Consider the following 22,225-nt stretch of genomic DNA (forward strand, 5'->3'; position numbering starts at 1 on the left):
CTACCCTAACCCTAACTCTATCCTAACCCTAACTCTACCCTAACCCTAACCCTAACCCTCACCCTAACCCTAACCCTAACCCTAACCCTAGCTCTACCCTAACTTTAACTCTACTCTAACCCTAACTCTACCCTAACCCTAAATCTACCCTAACCCTATCTCTACCCTAACCCTATCTCTACCCTAACCCTAACTCTACCCTAACCCTAACCCTAACTCTACCCTAACCCTATCTCTACCCTAACCCTAACCCTAACTCTACCCTAACCCTAACTCTACCCTAACCCAAACTCTACCCTAACCCTACCCCAAATCTATCCTAACCCCAAATCTATCCTAACCCTAACTCTACCCAAACTCTGCCCTAACCCTAGCCCTAACTCTGCCCTAACCCTAACTCTGCCCTAACCCTAACCCAAACCCGAACCCTAACTCTACCCTAACCCTAACTATACCCTAACCCTAACACTAACCCTAAATCTACCCTAACCCTAACCCGAATTTTGCCTTAACACCAACTCTGCGCAAACCCTAACTCTACCCTAACCCTAACTCTACCCTAACCCTAACTCTACTCTAAACCTAACTCTACGCTAACCCTAAATCTACCCTAACCCTAACCCTACCCTAACCCTAACCCTAACTCTACCCTAAACCTAACCCTACCCCAACTCTACCATAACCCTAAATCTACCCTAACCCTAACTCTACCCTAACCCTATCTCTACCCTAACCGTAACTCTACCCTATCTCTACCCTAACCCTAACTCTACCCTAACCCTAACTCTACCCTAACCCTAACTCTACCCTAACCCTAACTCTACCCCAACTCTACCCTAAACCTAACTCTACCCTAACCCTAAATCTACCCGAACCCTAACTCTACCCTAACTCTACCCTAACCCTAACTCTACCCTAACCCTATCTCTACCCTAACCCTAACTCTACCCTAACCCTAACTCTGCCCTAGCCCAAACTCTACCCTAACCCTAACCCTAACTCTACCCTAACCCTAACTCTACTCTAACCCTAACTCTACCCTAATTCTACCCTAACCCTAATTCTACCCTAACCCTAACTCTAACTCTACCCTAACCCTAACTCTACCCTAACCCTAACTCTACCCTAACCCTAACCGTAACTCTGCCCTAACCCGAACTCTACCCTAAACCTAACCCTAACTCTACCCTAACCCTAACTCTACCCTAACCCTAACTCTACCCTAACCCTAACTCTACTCTAAACCTAACTCTACGCTAACCCTAAATCTACCCTAACCCTAACTCTACCCTAACTCTACCCTAACCCTAACCCTAACTCTACCCTAAACCTAACCCTACCCCAACTCTACCATAACCCTAAATCTACCCTAACCCTAACTCTACCCTAACCCTATCTCTACCCTAACCGTAACTCTACCCTAACTCTACCCTAACCCTATCTCTACCCTAACCCTAACTCTACCCTAACTCTACCCTAACCCTAACTCTACCCCAACTCTACCCTAAACCTAACTCTACCCTAAACCTAACTCTGCCCCAACTCTACCCTAACCCTAAATCTACCCGAACCCTAACTCTACCCTAACTCTACCCTAACCCTAACTCTACCCTAACCCTATCTCTACCCTAACCCTAACTCTACCCTAACCCTAACTCTGCCCTAGCCCAAACTCTACCCTAACCCTAACCCTAACTCTACCCTAACTCTAACTCTACTCTAACCCTAACTCTACCCTAACTCTACCCTAACCCTAATTCTACCCTAACCCTAACTCTACCCTAACCCTAACTCTACCCTAACCCTAACCCTAACCCTAACTCTACCCTAACCCTAACTCTACCCTAACCCTAACTCTACCCTAACCCTATCTCTACCCTAACTCTAACTCTGCCCTAACCCTAATTCTACCCTAACCCTAACTCTACCCTAACTCTACCCTAACCCTAACTCGACCCTAACCCTTATCTCTACCCTAACCCTAACCCTAACTCTACCCTAACCCTAACTCTACCCTAACCCTAACTCTACCCTATCCCTAACCCTAACTCTACCCTAACCCTAACCCCAACTCTACCCTAACTCTACCCTAAGCCTAACTCTACCCTAACTCTACCCTTAGCCTAACTGTACCCTAACTCTACCCTAACCCTAACTCTACCCTAACCCTAACTCTACCCTAACCCTAACTCTACCCTAACCCTAACCCCAACTCTACCCTAACCCTAACTCTACCCTAACTCTACCCTATCCCTAACCCTAACTCTACCCTAACCCTAACCCTAACTCTACCCTAACTCTAACCCCAACTCTATCCTAACCCTAACCCTAACTCTACCCTAACCCTAACTCTACCCTAACTCTAACCCCAACTCTACCCTAACCCTAAACCTAGCTTCATGTCCACACCCCGGCTCAACCCTTGCGGTTTTCCTTTATCTGTTTTAGTACACATTCATACTATACAGAACTTCACCATCAGCCATAGAGATACAGAATATTATCAGTAATCACAGAACCATGCAGGACATCACTAAGATTCACAGCTGAACCTTCTGGAGCAGCGGCTATTAAAACTAGTGGAGCTGGCTATTGTTTAATGATATATTTACATTTTAAAGCTTGATTTAATTACACTCAGTGCCCTGCGACTCCTCTTCTCCTATAAAAAAAAGACAGGATGAGAGAGGGATGATGAGAAGTGCTGAGATGAGCTGGGTGCCCTAACTGTCTGTGGGGTAGTTTATGTAGAGGACATGGGTTTATGTTGAGGTTGATGAGCTTCAATGACACCAGTATTACAGAAAATATAGTCATATATTTTGTCAATATAGACAGTAAGACAGATATGTGTCCGATTTTTTTCTCACATGAGAAATAGCGCTCCCATGCTCCTCCTAAGCTGATAGTTCCTATTGGCATGACACCATGAGGAAGATAACATGAATGTGTTTACCATTATCATTACACCAGTATTCGTTGTACTTCACCTCTATTTGTTAATGATAGCATCTTCCCATCTTAAGATCTCCTGGCGATGTTCTTATCAGGTGGTTGAATAACTTAACTCTAATGAGTTGAGTTGTTTGTTTTCCTGATGCTTTTTGATAACCTTGAAATGTTAATAATGTGGTACTGATTTTGTATATAACGCCATGAATCGGAAGCACAGAGAAATGAAATGTAATTATTAATATTGCTATTACATGTTATTACTATGCTGTTACTATGGTATTACATCATTTGTTACTATTCATTACTGTAAAACGGTAACTCTGACAAGTTCTGGCTCCCTCCAGATTGAGAGTGTAAATCAGTAACTATTGCTAATCTATCTAATGCAGTCAATACACTACACACAGTCACATGGCTCTGAAAACATGCCTGTTCATTACATTCCTAAAATAGTCTGCATACCAACGAGTGCACAATTAGAAAAGCTTTCCGTCCCTGGGTGGGCTCCAACCACCAACCTTTAGATTAACAGTCTAATGCGTTAGCCAATTGTGCCACAGAGACAGCTGAGAGAGCATATAGGCACACAGCATAAATAAATGCTGTCCTTGGTGCTGAAACCACTCTCTGTTGCACTCTCACTCTAGCCTGAGCTTGGCAGCTGTTTCAGCCAGTCGCTGATCCTCATTGCTGCTCCTAGAGAGCCACAGGGTTTTTTATTTACATTTTTACAGTGTGTATTTATGTGTTTGTGTTCAGGTATGCTTGCGTGTGAGCTGAATATTTGCGTGTGTGCTGAATTATCCCTCTGGTAGGATAATTACTGCAGATGACTCCCACACACACATAACCTTGAAAACACACACACACCAGACAGGAGGATGAGTCACACTCTCTGCCCTTTCATTGCTCTTTATATCACCAGCCAGCTCTTAGTATAGCTGCTAAGCTACCTACCTAGTGTGTGTGTGTGTCTTTGTGCATGCACACGTGTGTGTTTTCAGTGAACCTGTCCTTTGCATTTAGCGCAGCCCTTACCCGTAGGAAAGGTCAGAATCCTTAGCAGGATTATTTGTTTGCACCTTGAAGCATTTGAACTTGAACTAATTCACAGTCAATGGAAGTTACAGCACAAGGATATAGACTCTGACACTGTGGCATCACTCCAAGCCCTTTCTCCTGATAGAGACCTCGAGGTGGTTTTTAAAGAGACCTTAGTCTGCTAGATAAGAAAGGATGAGATACAGGATAATAAACAAAAGCAAAGAAGCTGGACCCAGGTTATGATTCTTCCTGTCCCCTTGTCTGTCTGCGGGGCAGAGCGAATGAGGAAGAATGGGAGAGAATGAATGAAACTGAAGGAGCAGCAATATTAACTCAAATGGGAGTGTGACCAAGCTCAGTAAATGGAAAACTGTCTTTCATCATCACTAAAGTGTCCTCCCCACGACCCTGCGGCTGAAATTAACATGGCGGGGACTCCAAGGAAAATAGTTTCAATTTACTTCTAAGTGGAGTAGCATTGATTCTTGGTTTAACAGAAGGTCCTGGAGGCTCAGAGCACTCTTTCTCTCTCGTTTCCTCTCTTCGTCTTTTCCCTGACTTTATCTCGCTATCTCTCTCTCTTTCTCTGGTAGACTTGCAGGACATTAATGAGGAATTGCCCTTGTGTTCGCAAATCGTATATAGCTTAATTAATTTATATTGGATTCATGGTGTTAATCAAACATGTTCAATTATTGAAACTGAATAGCTGGCATACAGTTTAATTTCTTGTGAAATCCTGTGTAAAATTGTCAAGTAAATATGTGTAACATGAATGGGACAGTCCATTTGCTTTTGATTATATCAGCTTACCTATCTAATGAACATACCATTTTATTTTCAGGTTATTGGAAGTGTGTATCCCTATCATGTCTGACTGTCTTTGCCTGCATTTAGGTATTCCCTTCCTCCAGCACCTGTCCCTATGGGGTTGCGTGTGTTGTACGTAGCATGTTGCATGGAGCGTGACAGTGTTCCCCTGAGACCGGAGCCACACACACACACACACACACACACACACACACATAGCCTCAGGCAAGTTCACACTCAACACACTAGCTGCCAGCTGGTTGATGGCACGGCAGGTTATGAAAGAGTTTTAAAAACGTGACCTCCACTGAACAAAAATATAAACGCAACATGCAACAATCTCAAAGATTTTACTGAGTTACAGTTCATATAAGGAAATCAGTCAATTGAAATAAACTCATTAGGCCCTATTCTATGGATTTCACATGACTGGGAGTAAAGATATGCATCTGTGTGTCACATATGCCTTTTAAAAAAGTAGGGGCGTGGATCAGAAAACCAGTCACTATCTGATGCGACCACGATTTGCCTCATGCACATCTCCTTCACATAGAGTTTATCAGGCTGTTGATTGTGCCCTGTGAAATGTTGTCCCACTCCTTTTCAATGGCTGTGCCAAGTTGCTAGAAATTGGCAGCAATTGGAACACGCTGTCATACACATTGATCCAGAGCCTCCCAAACATGCTCGATGGGTGACATGTCTGGTGAGTATGCAGACCAGAACATTTTCAGCTTTCAGGAATTGCCTACAGATCCTTGCGACATGGGGCCGTGCATTATCATGCTGAAACTTGAGGTGATGGCGGCGGATGAATAATAATTCCACGTGACCTTGAGTCACAGTAATCTCCTGTTATGCACTCTGAACATGCATTGTTAGTACCCAACTTGCTAACTACCATCAGGTCCTAATGGTCTGGTACTCAGGGCTCTATTGTTCCTCCATCAGGTCCTAATGGTTTGGTACTCAGGGCTCTGTTGTCCCTCCATCAGATCCTAATGGTTTGGTACTCAGGGCTCTGTTGTCCCTCCATCAGATCCTAATGGTTTGGTACTCAGGGCTCTGTTGTCCCTCCATCAGATCCTAATGGTTTGGTACTCAGGGCTCTGTTGTCCCTCCATCAGATCCTAATGGTCTGTTACTCAGGGCTCTATTGTCCCTCCATCAGATCCTAATGGTCTGTTACTCAGGGCTCTATTGTCCCTCCATCAGATCCTAATGGTCTGTTACTCAGGGCTCTGTTGTCCCTCCATCAGATCCTAATGGTCTGTTACTCAGGGCTCTATTGTCCCTCCATCAGATCCTATCAGCCTGGTACTCAGGGCTCTGTTGTCCCTCCATCAGGTCCTATCAGCCTGGTACTCAGGGCTCTGTTGTCCCTCCATCAGATCCTATCAGCCTGGTACTCAGGGCTCTATTGTCCCTCCATCAGATCCTATCAGCCTGGTACTCAGGGCTCTATTGTCCCTCCATCAGATCCTATCAGCCTGGTACTCAGGGCTCTGTTGTCCCTCCATCAGGTCCTATCAGCCTGGTACTCAGGGCTCTGTTGTCCCTCCATCAGGTCCTATCAGCCTGGTACTCAGGGCTCTATTGTCCCTCCATCAGATCCTAATGGTCTGTTACTCAGGGCTCTGTTGTCCCTCCATCAGATCCTAATGGTCTGTTACTCAGGGCTCTATTGTCCCTCCATCAGGTCCTAATGGTCTGTTACTCAGGGCTCTATTGTCCCTCCATCAGATCCTAATGGTCTGTTACTCAGGGCTCTATTGTCCCTCCATCAGATCCTAATGGTCTGTTACTCAGGGCTCTATTGTCCCTCCATCAGATCCTAATGGTCTGGTACTCAGGGCTCTATTGTCCCTCCATCAGGTCCTAATGGTCTGTTACTCAGGGCTCTGTTGTCCCTCCATCAGATCCTAATGGTCTGTTACTCAGGGCTCTATTGTCCCTCCATCAGATCCTAATGGTTTGGTACTCAGGGCTCTGTTGTCCCTCCATCAGGTCCTATCAGCCTGGTACTCAGGGCTCTGTTGTCCCTCCATCAGATCCTAATGGTCTGTTACTCAGGGCTCTATTGTCCCTCCATCAGATCCTAATGGTTTGGTACTCAGGGCTCTATTGTCCCTCCATCAGATCCTAATGGTCTGTTACTCAGGGCTCTATTGTCCCTCCATCAGATCCTAATGGTTTGGTACTCAGGGCTCTATTGTCCCTCCATCAGATCCTAATGGTCTGTTACTCAGGGCTCTATTGTCCCTCCATCAGGTCCTATCAGCCTGGTACTCAGGGCTCTATTGTCCCTCCATCAGATCCTAATGGTTTGGTACTCAGGGCTCTGTTGTCCCTCCATCAGATCCTAATGGTTTGGTACTCAGGGCTCTATTGTCCCTCCATCAGATCCTAATGGTTTGGTACTCAGGGCTCTGTTGTCCCTCCATCAGATCCTAATGGTTTGGTACTCAGGGCACTATTGTCTGTCTGACCACTCTGACATCAATGCAAATGCAATCAAAAATCACATAAAACACTTGTCATCAAAACAGTATGTGCTTTTAAAACTCACCTTACTGTGATGATCAATTTGAAGAAAGAAGTTCAACAGCAGGTTGAAACTGAGTGAAAAAAATGTGGATGTTATTTCAATGCTTAACACAACGAAATGGACAGCACTATCTAAGGGGATTATTCATTTAAAACACCATATGCATATTAGAGATTTTGCATATGCATAGGCCTATATATGAGCCCAAGCCCATAACACAATATATATTTTTTACACACGGCAGATATGATTTTGAAAAAAAAAATGTTAAAAAAACTTTAAGATGTCTTTGGTACATAATTGGCCAAGCCTACACTCCCAAATTAAACACATTCTAGTAATGGCTTTTGAGTGTGGACTGTATTATTATGCATACTGGATGGACTGGTTACCTTATGCTATACTGCAGACTTTCTATCCATGAGTTTGGGAAAAAAACTTCTAGGCCTAGACGATGCTGTTGGTTTATTCATTGTGCAGGGTGGGAATTCTAGATTTAGCCTACAATTGTAGTGTATTTGATTTTGAATAGCCTAGTAATGAGAATTTTTTATATTTTCATAATGAATAGGCTGACACATTACCGTTAGCTACAGAATATCTCACCACCGTTTGTTTCCATCTCCTCCTCTCTCTCATTAATTCCGTGCAGTTTAATGAAATATGTTTTTTTGTGAAAACATATTACTATTGATGTTCATGAACAGATCTGACTTGGTTTCCCAAGCATTGGGTAGCTGCAGGAACAGGGTTGGAGAGTCAATGGCATACAGAGTTTGGGCAGAATATCACTGTCGAATAGCGAGAGGCTGAATGCTCATCAAACAGTGGTTGATGCATGGAGTGAGATAACTGTGGGAAAATGGCCTCCGTTCCCTATAGAGTGCATACAGAATGCATATATTTGTTTCCCCTGCCCCTGTTCCTGATCATTTGATAATGGGCCAGTATCAAATGGGCCACTATTTTTTTAAACTTTAAACTTAATAGTAAAGACAAGATTAAATTGAGAATAGTCTGATGGGTGAAAATATGATCACTTGATGAGAGAACAGTGTGTGAAGCCTGGGGCAAGGAACAGAGCACAAGCTTTTTTGCGTTGTTCTCAAATCATTAATAGTCTGTAGTCTCATCATGCAGCCCACATATCTTTTGATAGTTCTAAGACATCCTAAGGTTTGTGTCATTCACAACTAAAGTTGGAAAATAACTCTTGAAATCTGGTGCTGACTGGTTGCTGACTGGGTGCTGACTGGTTGCTGACTGGATGCTGACTGGATGCTGACTGGCTGCTGACTGGGTGCTGACTGGGTGCTGACTGGATGCTGACTGGGTGCTAACTGGATGCTGATTGGATGCTGACTGGCTGCTGACTGGTTGCTGACTGGGTGCTGACTGGCTGCTGACTGGGTGCTGACTGGATGCTGAATGGATGATGACTGGATGCTGACTGAATACTGACTGGATGCTGACTGAATACTGACTGGATGCTGACTGGATGCTGACTGAATACTGACTGGATGCTGACTGAATACTGACTGGATGCTGACTGAATACTGAATGAATACTGACTGGATGCTGACTTAATACCGACTGGGTGCTGACTGGATGCTGACTGGATGCTGACTGGTTGCTGACTGGCTGCTGACTGAATACTGACTGAATACTGACTGGATGCTGACTGAATACTGACTGGATGCTGACCTAGTGCTGACTGGTTGCTGACTGGTTGCTGACTGGTTGCTGACTGGATGCTGACTGGTTGCTGACTGGCTGCTGACTGGATGCTGACTGGATGCTGACTGGATGCTGACTGAATACTGACTGGATGCTGACCTAGTGCTGACTGGTTGCTGACTGGATGCTGACTGGATGCTGACTGAATGCTGACTGGATGCTGACTGGATGCAGACTGGATGCTGATTGGATGCTGACTGAATACTGACTGGATGCTGACCTAGTGCTGACTGGTTGCTGACTGGATGCTGACTGGATGCTGACTGGATGCTGACTGGATGCTGACTGAATACTGACTGGATGCTGACTGGATGCTGACTGAATACTGACTGGATGCTGACCTAGTGCTGACTGGTTGCTGACTGGATGCTGACTGGATAGTGACTGGTTGCTGACTGGATGCTGACTGGATGCTGACTGGATGCTGACTGATTACTGACTGAATACTGACTGGATGCTGACTGAATACCGACTGGGTGCTGACTGGATGCTGACTGGATGCTGACTGGCTGGTGACTAGATGCTGACTGAATACTGACTGGATGCTAACTGGATGCTGACTGGATGCAGATTGGATGCTGACTGGATGCTGACCTAGTGCTGACTTGATGCTTACTGGATGCTGACTGGATGCTGACTGGTTGCTGACTGAATACTGACTGGATGTTGACTGGATGCTGACTGAATACTGACTGGATGCTGACCTAGTGCTGACTGGTTGCTGACTGGTTGCTGACTGGATGCTGACTGGTTGCTGACTGGTTGCTGACTGGATGCTGACTGGATGCTGACAGAGTGCTGACTGGTTGCTGACTGGTTGCTGACTGGATGCTGACTGGTTGCTGACTGGATGCTGACTGAATAATGACTGGTTGCTGACTGGATGCTGACTGAATACTGACTGGATGCTGACTGGTTGCTGACTGGGTGCTGACTGGCTGCTGACTGGGTGCTGACTGGATGCTGAATGGATGATGACTGGATGCTGACTGAATACTGACTGGATGCTGACTGAATACTGACTGGATGCTGACTGGATGCTGACTGAATACTGACTGGATGCTGACTGAATACTGACTGGATGCTGACTGAATACTGAATGAATACTGACTGGATGCTGACTTAATACCGACTGGGTGCTGACTGGATGCTGACTGGATGCTGACTGGTTGCTGACTGGCTGCTGACTGAATACTGACTGAATACTGACTGGATGCTGACTGAATACTGACTGGATGCTGACCTAGTGCTGACTGGTTGCTGACTGGTTGCTGACTGGTTGCTGACTGGATGCTGACTGGTTGCTGACTGGCTGCTGACTGGATGCTGACTGGATGCTGACTGGATGCTGACTGAATACTGACTGGATGCTGACCTAGTGCTGACTGGTTGCTGACTGGATGCTGACTGGATGCTGACTGAATGCTGACTGGATGCTGACTGGATGCAGACTGGATGCTGATTGGATGCTGACTGAATACTGACTGGATGCTGACCTAGTGCTGACTGGTTGCTGACTGGATGCTGACTGGATGCTGACTGGATGCTGACTGGATGCTGACTGAATACTGACTGGATGCTGACTGGATGCTGACTGAATACTGACTGGATGCTGACCTAGTGCTGACTGGTTGCTGACTGGATGCTGACTGGATAGTGACTGGTTGCTGACTGGATGCTGACTGGATGCTGACTGGATGCTGACTGATTACTGACTGAATACTGACTGGATGCTGACTGAATACCGACTGGGTGCTGACTGGATGCTGACTGGATGCTGACTGGCTGGTGACTAGATGCTGACTGAATACTGACTGGATGCTAACTGGATGCTGACTGGATGCAGATTGGATGCTGACTGGATGCTGACCTAGTGCTGACTTGATGCTTACTGGATGCTGACTGGATGCTGACTGGTTGCTGACTGAATACTGACTGGATGTTGACTGGATGCTGACTGAATACTGACTGGATGCTGACCTAGTGCTGACTGGTTGCTGACTGGTTGCTGACTGGATGCTGACTGGTTGCTGACTGGTTGCTGACTGGATGCTGACTGGATGCTGACAGAGTGCTGACTGGTTGCTGACTGGTTGCTGACTGGATGCTGACTGGTTGCTGACTGGATGCTGACTGAATAATGACTGGTTGCTGACTGGATGCTGACTGAATACTGACTGGATGCTGACTGGATGTTGACTGGCTGCTGACTGAATACTGACTGGATGCTGACTGGATGCTGACTGAATACTGACTGGATGCTGACCTCGTGCTGACTGGTTGCTGACTGGATACTGACTGAATACTGACTGGATGCTGACTGGATGCTGACTGAATACTGACTGGATGCTGACTGGATGCTGACCTCGTGCTGACTGGTTGCTGACTGGATACTGACTGGATGCTGACTGGATGCTGACTGGATGTTGACTAGATGCTGACTGAATACTGACTCGATGCTGACTGGATGCTGACTGGATGCAGACTGGATGCTGACTGAATACTGACTGGATGCTGACCTAGTGCTGACTTGTTGCTTACTGGATGCTGACTGGATGCTGACTGGTTGCTGACTGAATACTGACTGAATACTGACTGGATGTTGACTGGATGCTGACTGAATACTGACTGGATGCTGACCTAGTGCTGACTGGTTGCTGACTGGTTGCTGACTGGATGCTGACTGGTTGCTGACTGGATGCTGACTGGATGCTGACTGAATACTGACTGGATGCCGACTGGATGCTGACTGGATGCTGACTGAATACTGACTGAATACTGACTGGCTGCTGACTGAATACCGACTGGGTGCCGACTGAATACTGACTGAATACTGACTGAATACTGACTGGATGCTGACTGGATGCTGACAGAATACTGACTGGATGCTGACTTGTTGCTGACTGGTTGCTGACTGAATGCTGACTGGTTGCTGACTGGATGCTGACTGGGTGCTGACTGGGTGCTGACTGGATGCTGACTGGCTGCTGACTGGCTGCTGACTGGTTGCTGACTGGATGCTGACTGGGTGCTGACTGGATGCTGACTGGGTGCTGACTGGATGCTGACTGGGTGCTGACTGGGTGCTGACTGGGTGCTGACTAGTTGCTGACTAGTTGCTGACTGGATGCTGACTGGATGCTGACTGGATGCTGAATGACTACTGACTGGATGCTGACTGAATAATGACTGAATACTGACTGGATGCTGACTGAATACCGACTGGGTGCTGACTGGATGCTGACTGAATACGGACTGGATGCTGACTGGATGCTGACTGTCTGCTGACTGAATACTGACTGGATGCTGACTGGTTGCTGACTGAATACTGACTGAATACTGACTGGATGTTGACTGGATGCTGACTGAATACTGACTTGATGCTGACCTAGTGCTGACTAGTTGCTGACTGGATGTTGACTGGATGCTGACTGAATACTGACTGGATGCTGACTGGATGCTGACTGGATGCTGACTGGATGCAGACTGGATGCTGACTGGATGCTGACTGGATGCTGACCTAGTGCTGACTGGTTGCTTACTGGATGCTGACTGGATGCTGACTGGTTGCTGACTGGCTGCTGACTGAATACTGACTGGATGCTGACTGAATACTGACTGGATGCTGACTTGATGCTGACTGAATGCTGACTGAATGCTGACTGGATGCTGACTGGATGCTGACTGGTTGCTGACTGGATGCTGACTTGATGCTGACTGAATGCTGACTGAATGCTGACTGGATGCTGACTGGATGCTAACTGGATGCTGACTGGTTGCTGAATGGATGCTGACTGGTTGCTGACTGGTTTCTGACTGGATGCTAACTGGATGCTGACTGGATGCTGACTGGATGCTGACTGGATGCTGACTGGATGCTGACTGGATGCTGACTGGATGCTGACTGGTTGCTGACTGGATGCTGACTGGTTGCTGACTGGATGCTGACAGAATGCTGACTGGTTGCTAACTGGTTGCTGACTGGTTGCTGACTGGTTGCTGACTGGTTGCTGACTGGATGCTGACTGGATGCTGACTGGATGCTGAATGGTGCTATAAAAGGCGTGTATACATTGACCCTAACATCCTCTAAATGATCTCCCATTGCCTTTATGGATCACACAGCAGCCCTGGTCAATACTACTGGGGCTGCTGGTGCTGCTGGGGCTCCCCCACACCTCGAGCCCACACACACACACACACACACGTGCACAGACACACACGCACAGTGACAGATATTGACATTCCCCAGGCTGGAGACAGTATTGATTTCCCAGTCAGAGATACAGAGACAAAAACACACTGACTAGAGGGCATCAAAACACAGTGTCTGCAGACCAGAACACACATTACCATCTCCAACACTGCTTTTGAAGCACTACAATATATTCCAAAAACATGGACTTGAAGGAAAAATTCCATTGATGGAGCAGTACGGAAAGAAATGTAATTTGATTCTGAAGATGTCCATGTGCTAGCTAGCTATTTATTCCATGACAGTGGAGAAAAAAGTCTGAGCTGAGTTTTATTTATGAGCTGTTATTTGGAAGATGGGAGAAGCTGGAAATTATCGTCTCCCTGCTCTGTGTGAGTTTCTTCAGAGAGAGGGAGACAAAGATAGACTGTGTGTGTGTGTGTGTGTGTGTACACGTTCACGTTTTATATTTGTGACAACCAGAAGTCCTCACAAGAATAGTAAACCAACTAAAATTCAGAGAAGTCTCTTGTAAAAAGGCTATTTTAGGATTAGGGGTTAGGTTCAGGGTAAGGATTAGAGGTTAAGGGTTAAGTTTAGGGTTTGGGTTAGGGTTTAGGGTTAGGGGTTAGGTTCAGGGTAAGGAATAGGGTTAAGGGTTAAGTTTAGGGTGTGGGTTAGGGTTTAGGGTTAGGGGTTAGGTTCAGGGTAAGGAATAGAGGTTAAGGGTTAAGTTTAGGGTTTGGGTTAGGGTTAGGGGTTAGGTTCCGGGTAAGGAATAGAGATTAAGGGTTAAGTTTAGGGTGTGGGTTAGGGTTTGGGATTAGGGGTTAGGTTCAGGGTAAGGAATAGAGGTTAAGGGTTAAGTTTAGGGTTTGGGTCAGGGTGTGTGTGTGTGTGTGTGTGTGTGTGTGTGTGTGTGTGTGTGTGTGTGTGTGTGTGTGTGTGTGTGTGTGTGTGTGTGTGTGTGTGTGTGTGTGTGTGTGTGTGTGTGAGTGTGTGTGTGTGTGTGTGCGTGTGTGCGTGTGTGCGTGTGTGTGAGAGAGAGATAGAGAGAGAGAGAGAGAGAGAGTCAAATCCGTAGATTTAGTGCTAACCTTGATCAGGTGGCCAGAGGTTATTAGTGCCAGTATCAGCTGTGAGTTGAAAAGCGTTTATCCTTCATAATTGATGATGCAATTACTGTCTATGTAAGCTAATTCCCTGCTCCTCCACTTCTAGTACTGAGGCCATACATCTCACCACACACACACACACACGCACACACACACAGACACACAGACACACACACAGACAGACACACAGACACACTCACACACTGCCCTATCACCTCTACCTGCCTCAGCTTCATCTGTCCACACCTGTCATCTCCTAAAGGACCTCTGCTGGAATAAGGACTATCTCTCGCTGGCTTTTCTTCCTGTTGTAGAGGAAAAGTGGCAGAATATTCTCCAGAACCGACTGTACTCTACATTAACTCTTATCAAAGACCATATAATTGAAAGGAAATTCAGAATATCACAAATGTGTTCCCCATATCTATAACCCATTCTCGGTGATAAAAGGCTCCTTCACACACCTGCATTCCCCACCAGAGTCATTATCTCTGGAGGGATGTTCCATCAGTATTTCGGACAAGTCGACCTTTGTCTAAGACATTGAGTCCATGGAGTCAGTTTGAGTTCTGAAAAACAAACTCTTTATCTAATTAGAGACTTTCGACCACCTGGGTTACTCCCTGATTATAATACACACATGCAACCCAGCTAGTTAATATGCCACAGCAGGAGGAGCTTTTACTGTTATTAGGGGGTCTGTTATGCAAACAGATGCTACGTCAGCAGGTGGTCTCTGAGTGCACAACATACACACAAACACACACACAGGACCCCAGGGTCCTAAAGTACTGGGTTGGCATGGAAACCAAGTGATCTGACTGGTGTGTGTGATTGACACCACAACCTCAAACTCAAAAACAGAGGATAAACACATTGCCTCGTAGAACAGAGCAAGGCAGCCCCGAGTCACACTTACAAACTTCACACATATCACAGAGAGGAATCAAAAAGATGCAGTGTGGGGCATGAGAGAGAGGCCTAACAGCAGACTACACTATGTCAGAGGAATTGTATGGAGTGTGTTGTCAGATGACTAGTAGAGAACCATATTATCTCATCTCAAACTTGAAACATATGCTCGTCCTAACACTAAGCAACCACAACAACTCAATTAAATTGTACACATTCAAAGTAATTGCAATTGTGTATGCAACAAAATTATGTGCCTTTGTCTCTCTTTGATGGAGCCTGGGGCCCTGGAGGCTATAGAACCCTGACAACAGATAGACAGACTGTGGTATTATACACTGTAATGGAAATATGTCATTTATACAAACATTTCTGTTATTATCAACAGTAAACTCTGAAACATTTAACTCCAGCATTCTGTAAATTATTGTGCATTGTGGGAAATGTGCTGTATCTCGAAGGGTACTGTAATTCCACCCCACAGAATACAGTACCGTACTGTATGTTTGGAGTGACAAGAATATTTTGACAACTAATGGATGCATGGTTTTGTAGACTCATTAACACATTTTGACAACTAATGGATGAAAGTAACTTACAAGCAGCTTGGAGTTTTGTAGTTTCTGGCTCATTAACACATTTTGAGGTGTGCCTTGTAAGATGCTATAATTGTTGTGACATCCTATGTGGTTATAGTACCCCATTAATTAAAATGGTATAGGGGACAGATTAGAGTGGCAGTAAATTTTAAACTTTAAATGGCTGAGCATTTTGCCATGTCCTTTTGCCAGTTTGGAAGTCTTTGTTACAGATTCTAGAAGTGCAAGTGATATAAAACACCAAATATTAATTAATATGCTGTAATGTGCAAACAGTTTACCAAGCAGTCAACCTGCTTCCACAAATACCTTGTAATTACAGTAAAATACTGTGAAATACAAACCCCTCCCCTCAATAAATGGCATTCATTCTTCCTTCCATTCATTCTGATTACGGTAGCATTTATTTTTTTTACAGTACATTACAGTACATTTTACGGTGTTGTACTGTGTGTCATTACACCGTTCTTGCTTTGATACTGTATTTAAATTACAGTAGGTGCACTGTTATATGAAATAAACAATTTTACTTGCCCCCAAGCTGCTTGTAAGTTACTTTCAAATTCCTAGTAACCCATTTACAGTGTATGTTTCAACCTCCTCAGGGCTCCCTATTGTCTGTGTGTCTATCATCATGAAGTGCAGGTGTGAAGCCTCTAATCCTCCTGATGAATCTCACCACCTGTCTGTCCCCAACAGAACGAGGGAAAGCTTTACCAACCAGGAAAGAAAGGAGTGATGAATTCCCTGGAGGGGTGGAGGTGTTTGAAACGAGAGGTGTGAAATGATATCAGCTCCTTTCTCCTGTCGAAGATAAACAAAGAGATAGAAGTCAGTTAACTTTACAACACAAGGCCTCAAGCTAGGCTTCATATAAATTATCGTATAACTACATTTATTGGCCATACTAAAGTGCTTTGGAGTCCATCTTGTTTACTTGTTTATGTTCGGGTGCTGATGCAGTAGTTTGTTGATGCTTTAAATGGGCTGTGGAATTATCTGAGTAGTTAGGAAGCCTCGTCCTCCTTTTTACCATAACAGGTGTTGTGTCTATCTATCTGTGTGTGTGTGTGTGTGTGTGTGTGTGTGTGTGTGTGTCCCTGTGCGTGTGTCCCTGTGCGTGTGTCCCTGTGCGTGTGTCCCTGTGCGTGTGTCCCTGTGCGTGTGTGCGTGTGCGTGTGCGTGTGTGCGTGTGTGCACGTGTGTGCGCGTGTGTGCGCGTGTGTGCGCGTGTGTGTGCGCGTGTGCATGTCCCTGTGCGTGTGTGTGTGTACTGTCTATCTGGTGGGTGGAGATGAGGACACGTCTCTCATTCCCTGGCGGTGTTCTCCTCTGAGATCTCTAAAATAGACCCAGATTGTGGTTCCCCACTGTGACGGTTCTAATCATACATACTTCCCCTCAGGCTAGACAACTGGCCCTCCACAACAACAATAACACCCACAACAACACACCTTGTGAAACTTTTCCTCCTGCGTCAGTAGAGGATTAGGCCTGTACAACAGCGGTAAAGTCCTGACAGTGAACAACTCTCAACAACATCAACATAAACAGACTCAGAGTGAGAGGAATCAACTCTGTTTCATCCTCAGGGCGTCTAACTGTGGTACTTCTGGTTTCCTACTGAATCTTCCTATACAGTCTACAGAACACCAATGTTTTGTTACAAACGCACATGCTGGAGTCATCTTCAACACTTCAGTACCACATAGTGATTGTATTTCAACAAGCTAGAAACATGGCTAACCCCATGAATGGTGCTTTAGTGCTTCTTATAGTAGCAGCATGGGTTGATCTCAGAGACAGAGACTGAAAAAGGTAGATGGTGTGTCTGTGGCATGACATCTGTTTAAAAAGCAATCAGCTCTCTCCCTCTCTCTCTGTCGACAGTCTGTGGCTTTAAATACTCTCTCATTCACACCTAATCATCCCTATTCAAAACTTCTTCCAATGAATAATCACAAGCCTTAAGTAGGACAGGAATAAGTGCAATTATCCATCTCTATTACACGTCTCTTAGCCTAGTCTGTATGTGTGCGGGCGTGTTTGCATGTGAAAGACTGAAAATGTAGAGTTTCCATCAACCCCACTAACGTGTGTAGTATCAAAGACCCCCGCCGTTCATCAGAGAAGGGTGTGGTTTAATAAGGTTTCCTTTCATGTGTTGTCGACTTCATAAAATACTTACTGCCATTGTAGTAAGGCTGGCAATACAAGGTGTCTTCATACTCAACTTTTGATACTATTTACCTTGAAATAACAACTGGTGGGTTTTGAGAGTGTCTCCCCTATTTTGAGACATGGTCCGCCCGCTCTTCAGTCCGAGAGAGACATTCAGAGAGCAGGTTCGTGTCTCCCCTATTTTGAGACATGGTCCGCCCGCTTTTCAGTCCGAGAGAGACATTCAGTGAGCAGGTTCGTGTCTCCCCTATTTTGAGACATGGTCCGCCTGCTCTTCAGTCCGAGAGAGACATTCAGAGAGCAGGTTCGTGTCTCCCCTATTTTGAGACATGGTCCGCCCGCTCTTCAGTCCGAGAGAGACATTCAGAGAGCAGGTTCGTGTCTCCCCTATTTTGAGACATGGTCCGCCCGCTCTTCAGTCCGAGAGAGACATTCAGAGAGCAGGTTCGTGTCTCCCCTATTTTGAGACATGGTCCGCCTGCTCTTCAGTCCGAGAGAGACATTCAGAGAGCAGGTTCGTGTCTCCCCTATTTTGAGACATGGTCCGCCCGCTCTTCAGTCCGAGAGAGACATTCAGAGAGCAGGTTCGTGTCTCCCCTATTTTGAGACATGGTCCGCCCGCTCTTCAGTCCGAGAGAGACATTCAGAGAGCAGGTTTGTGTCTCCCCTATTTTGAGACATGGTCCGCCTGCTCTTCAGTCCGAGAGAGACATTCAGAGAGCAGGTTCGTGTCTCCCCTATTTTGAGACATGGACCGCCCGCTCTTCAGTCCGAGAGAGACATTCAGTGAGCAGGTTCGTGTCTCCCCTATTTTGAGACATGGTCCGCCCGCTCTTCAGTCCGAGAGAGACATTCAGAGAGCAGGTTCGTGTCTCCCCTATTTTGAGACATGGTCCGCCCGCTCTTCAGTCCGAGAGAGACATTCAGAGAGCAGGTTCGTGTCTCCCCTATTTTGAGACATGGTCCGCCCGCTCTTCAGTCCGAGAGAGACATTCAGAGAGCAGGTTCGTGTCTCCCCTATTTTGAGACATGGTCCGCCTGCTCTTCAGTCCGAGAGAGACATTCAGAGAGCAGGTTCGTGTCTCCCCTATTTTGAGACATGGTCCGCCTGCTCTTCAGTCCGAGAGAGACATTCAGAGAGCAGGTTCGTGTCTCCCTTCTCTGTACATAACAACAGTCTAAAACTGTTTAACACAACAGATTATTTTGAAATCTGGTTTACACACTGTACCCCAAAGTCATTAGCGAATGTGACTATGTACAGTGCCTTCAGAAAGTATTTAGAAGCCTAGACTTTTTCCACATTTTGTTAGGTTACAGCCTTATTCTAAAATTGATTAAATTGTTTTTTCCCCCGTCATTAATATACACACAATACTCCATAATGACAAAGCAAAAACATGTTTTATTTATTTATGAATAATAAAAAACTGAAATATGACGTTTACATATAAGTATTTAGACTCTTTACACAGTACTTTGTTGAAGCACCTTTGGCAGGATTACAGCCTTGAGTCTTCTTGGGTATGACACTACAAGCTTGGCACACCTGCATTTGAGGAGATTCTCCCATTCATCTCTGCAGATCATCTCAAGCTCTGTCAGGTTGGATGGGGAGCGTTGCTGCACAGATATTATTAGGTTTCTCCATAGATTGTCAATCGGGTTCAAGTCCGGGCTCTGGCTGGGCCACTCAAAGACGTTCAGAGACTTGTCCCAAAGCCACACCTGCATTGAAACGTGGCTGGGTCTTTCAGCATGACAATGATCCCAAACACACCACCCGGGCAACGAAGGAGTGGCTTCGTAAGAAGCATTTCAAGGTCCTGGAGTGGCCTAGTCTCCAGATCTCAACCCCATAGAAAATCTTTAGAGGGAGTTGAAAGTCTGTGTTGCCCAGCAACAGACCCAAAACATCACTGCTCTAGAGGAGATCTGCATGGAGGAATGGGCCAAAATACCAGCAACAGTGCGTGAAAACCTTGTGAAGACTTACAGAAAACGTTTGACCTCTGTCATTGCCAACAAAGGTTATATAACAAAGTATTGAGATAAACTTTTGTTATTGACCAAATACTTATTTTCCACCATAATTTTCAAATAAATTCATAAAAAATCCTACAATGTGATTTTCTGGATTTTTTTTCTCATTTTGTCTGTCATAGTTGAAGTGTACCTATGATGAAAATTACAGGCCTCTCTCATCTTTTTAAGTGGGAGAACTTGCACAATTGGTGGCTGACTAAATACTTTTTTGCCCCACTGTATATATATACCGCTGTTACCTCTATTAATGGCCTTACTGCTATTATCCCATGCGAACGCATTGAAAAACAGATTCACTAAATGGAACAACAGATAATCCCAAATAAAATCAAAAGGAACTTTGTTTTGGTGTCAACCCTATTTTTGTTATATATTTTAACCCCGTGTTATTGGCAGTAAACAGTCTCCATATACAGTATATACTTCCATACATTTTTTTCAACTGGTATTGGGGGACCTTCAGTCGAGTCTTGTGAGGCTTGCGGGCATCCTCGAGCAAAACAACAGACATGTACATGTTTGTGAGAGTCTCATCTTTCCGTAGAGGAGTCATAATAGTTTGTATAGGCATAACCGTTCAGACGCTACAGATGATTTTGTGAGAAGAGCGTTTTTCAGGATGGCTCATGGTCTGATAAACAACGCTCTAGCTCTGTCGCCTTTCACCCCAGATCCAATGCAAATGAACCGATATCTCTAGCTTAAACTGCGTTTTGTATTATGCTAATTGGACTTCCACGGGACATGGACATCAACTCTAGGGCGTTAATGAAATATTAATAACTGAAGATTTATTTTCTTACTATCTTAATAATATTAAAAGGGTTGTACTTGTCCTCTGTATTTATGGGTGGGTGTCACTTCACAGTGAGCGTGTACGGTGCCTTCATACAGTATTCACACCCCTTGAATTGTTGCACATTTTATTGAATTACAGCCTGAATTTAAAATATATTAAATTGAAATGTTATGTCACTGGCCTACACACAATACCCCATAATTTAAAAGTTGAGTTATGTTTTTGACATGACTTGAATCAACAAGTATTCAACCCCTATGTTATGGCAAACATAAATAAGTTCAGGAGTACAAATGTGCTAATCAAGTCACATAATAAGATGCATGGACTCACTATGTGCAATAATAGTTTTGAACATGATTTTTTTTAATTAATACCTCATCTCTGTACCCCACACATACATTTATCTGTAAGATCCCTCAGTCAAGCAATGAATTGAAAACACAGATTCAACCACAAAGACCAGGGATGTTTTCCAATGCCTCACAAAGAAGGGCGCCTATTGGAAGATGGGTAAAAAAAGCAGATATTTAATATCCCTTTGAGCATGGTGAAGTTATGAATTACACTTTGGATGGTGTATCAATACACCCAGTCACTACCAAGATAAGTGTATCTTTCCTAACTTCCGGAGAGGGCAAATCCAACACACATCATTAAGTACCACTCTTTATATATGGTGGTATCTGCATCATGTTATGGTGTTATGGGTATGCTTGTCATCAGCAAGGACTAGGGAGTTTTATAGGACAAAAATAAACGGAATAGCACAGGCAACATTACAGAGGAAAACATGGTTCAGTCTGCTTTCCAGCAGACACTGAGAGACAAATTCAACTTTCAACGGGCCAATAACCTAAAACACAAAGCCAAATAAAACACTGGAGTTGCTTACCAAGACAACATTGAATGTTCCGAAGTGGCCTAGATATAGTTCTGACTTAAATCGTCTTGAAAATATATAGGAAGACTTGAAAATGGCTGTCTAGCAATGACGAACAACCAACTTGACAGAGCTTGAAGAATTAAAAATGTGCAACTATTGTACAGTACAGGTGTGCATAAATACTCACAGCTGTAATCGCTGCCAAAGGTGATTCGAACATGCATTGATTCCAACATGCAATGTGAATACTTAAGCAAATGAGATATATTTCTGTATTTCATTTTCAATAGATTTGCAAACACTTCTAAAAACATATTTTTACTTTGTCATTATGGGGTTTTGTGTGTAGATGTGTGAGAGAAAAAATATATATTTAATCCATTTTGAATTCAGGCTGA

The 22,225-nt window shown here is 44.8% G+C and overlaps 1 non-coding gene across 1 annotated transcript; it reads right to left on the bottom strand.

The window, feature by feature from the left end:
* Nucleotides 1–3,445: 3,445 nt before the first annotated feature.
* On the bottom strand, nt 3,446–3,519 carry trnan-guu (transfer RNA asparagine (anticodon GUU)). Its single transcript has one exon. It is a non-coding gene; the product is annotated as a tRNA-Asn (tRNA).
* Nucleotides 3,520–22,225: the final 18,706 nt, after the last annotated feature.

Source organism: Oncorhynchus masou, chromosome 29, assembly GCF_036934945.1.
Source record: "Oncorhynchus masou masou isolate Uvic2021 chromosome 29, UVic_Omas_1.1, whole genome shotgun sequence".
NCBI lineage: Eukaryota > Metazoa > Chordata > Actinopteri > Salmoniformes > Salmonidae > Oncorhynchus > Oncorhynchus masou.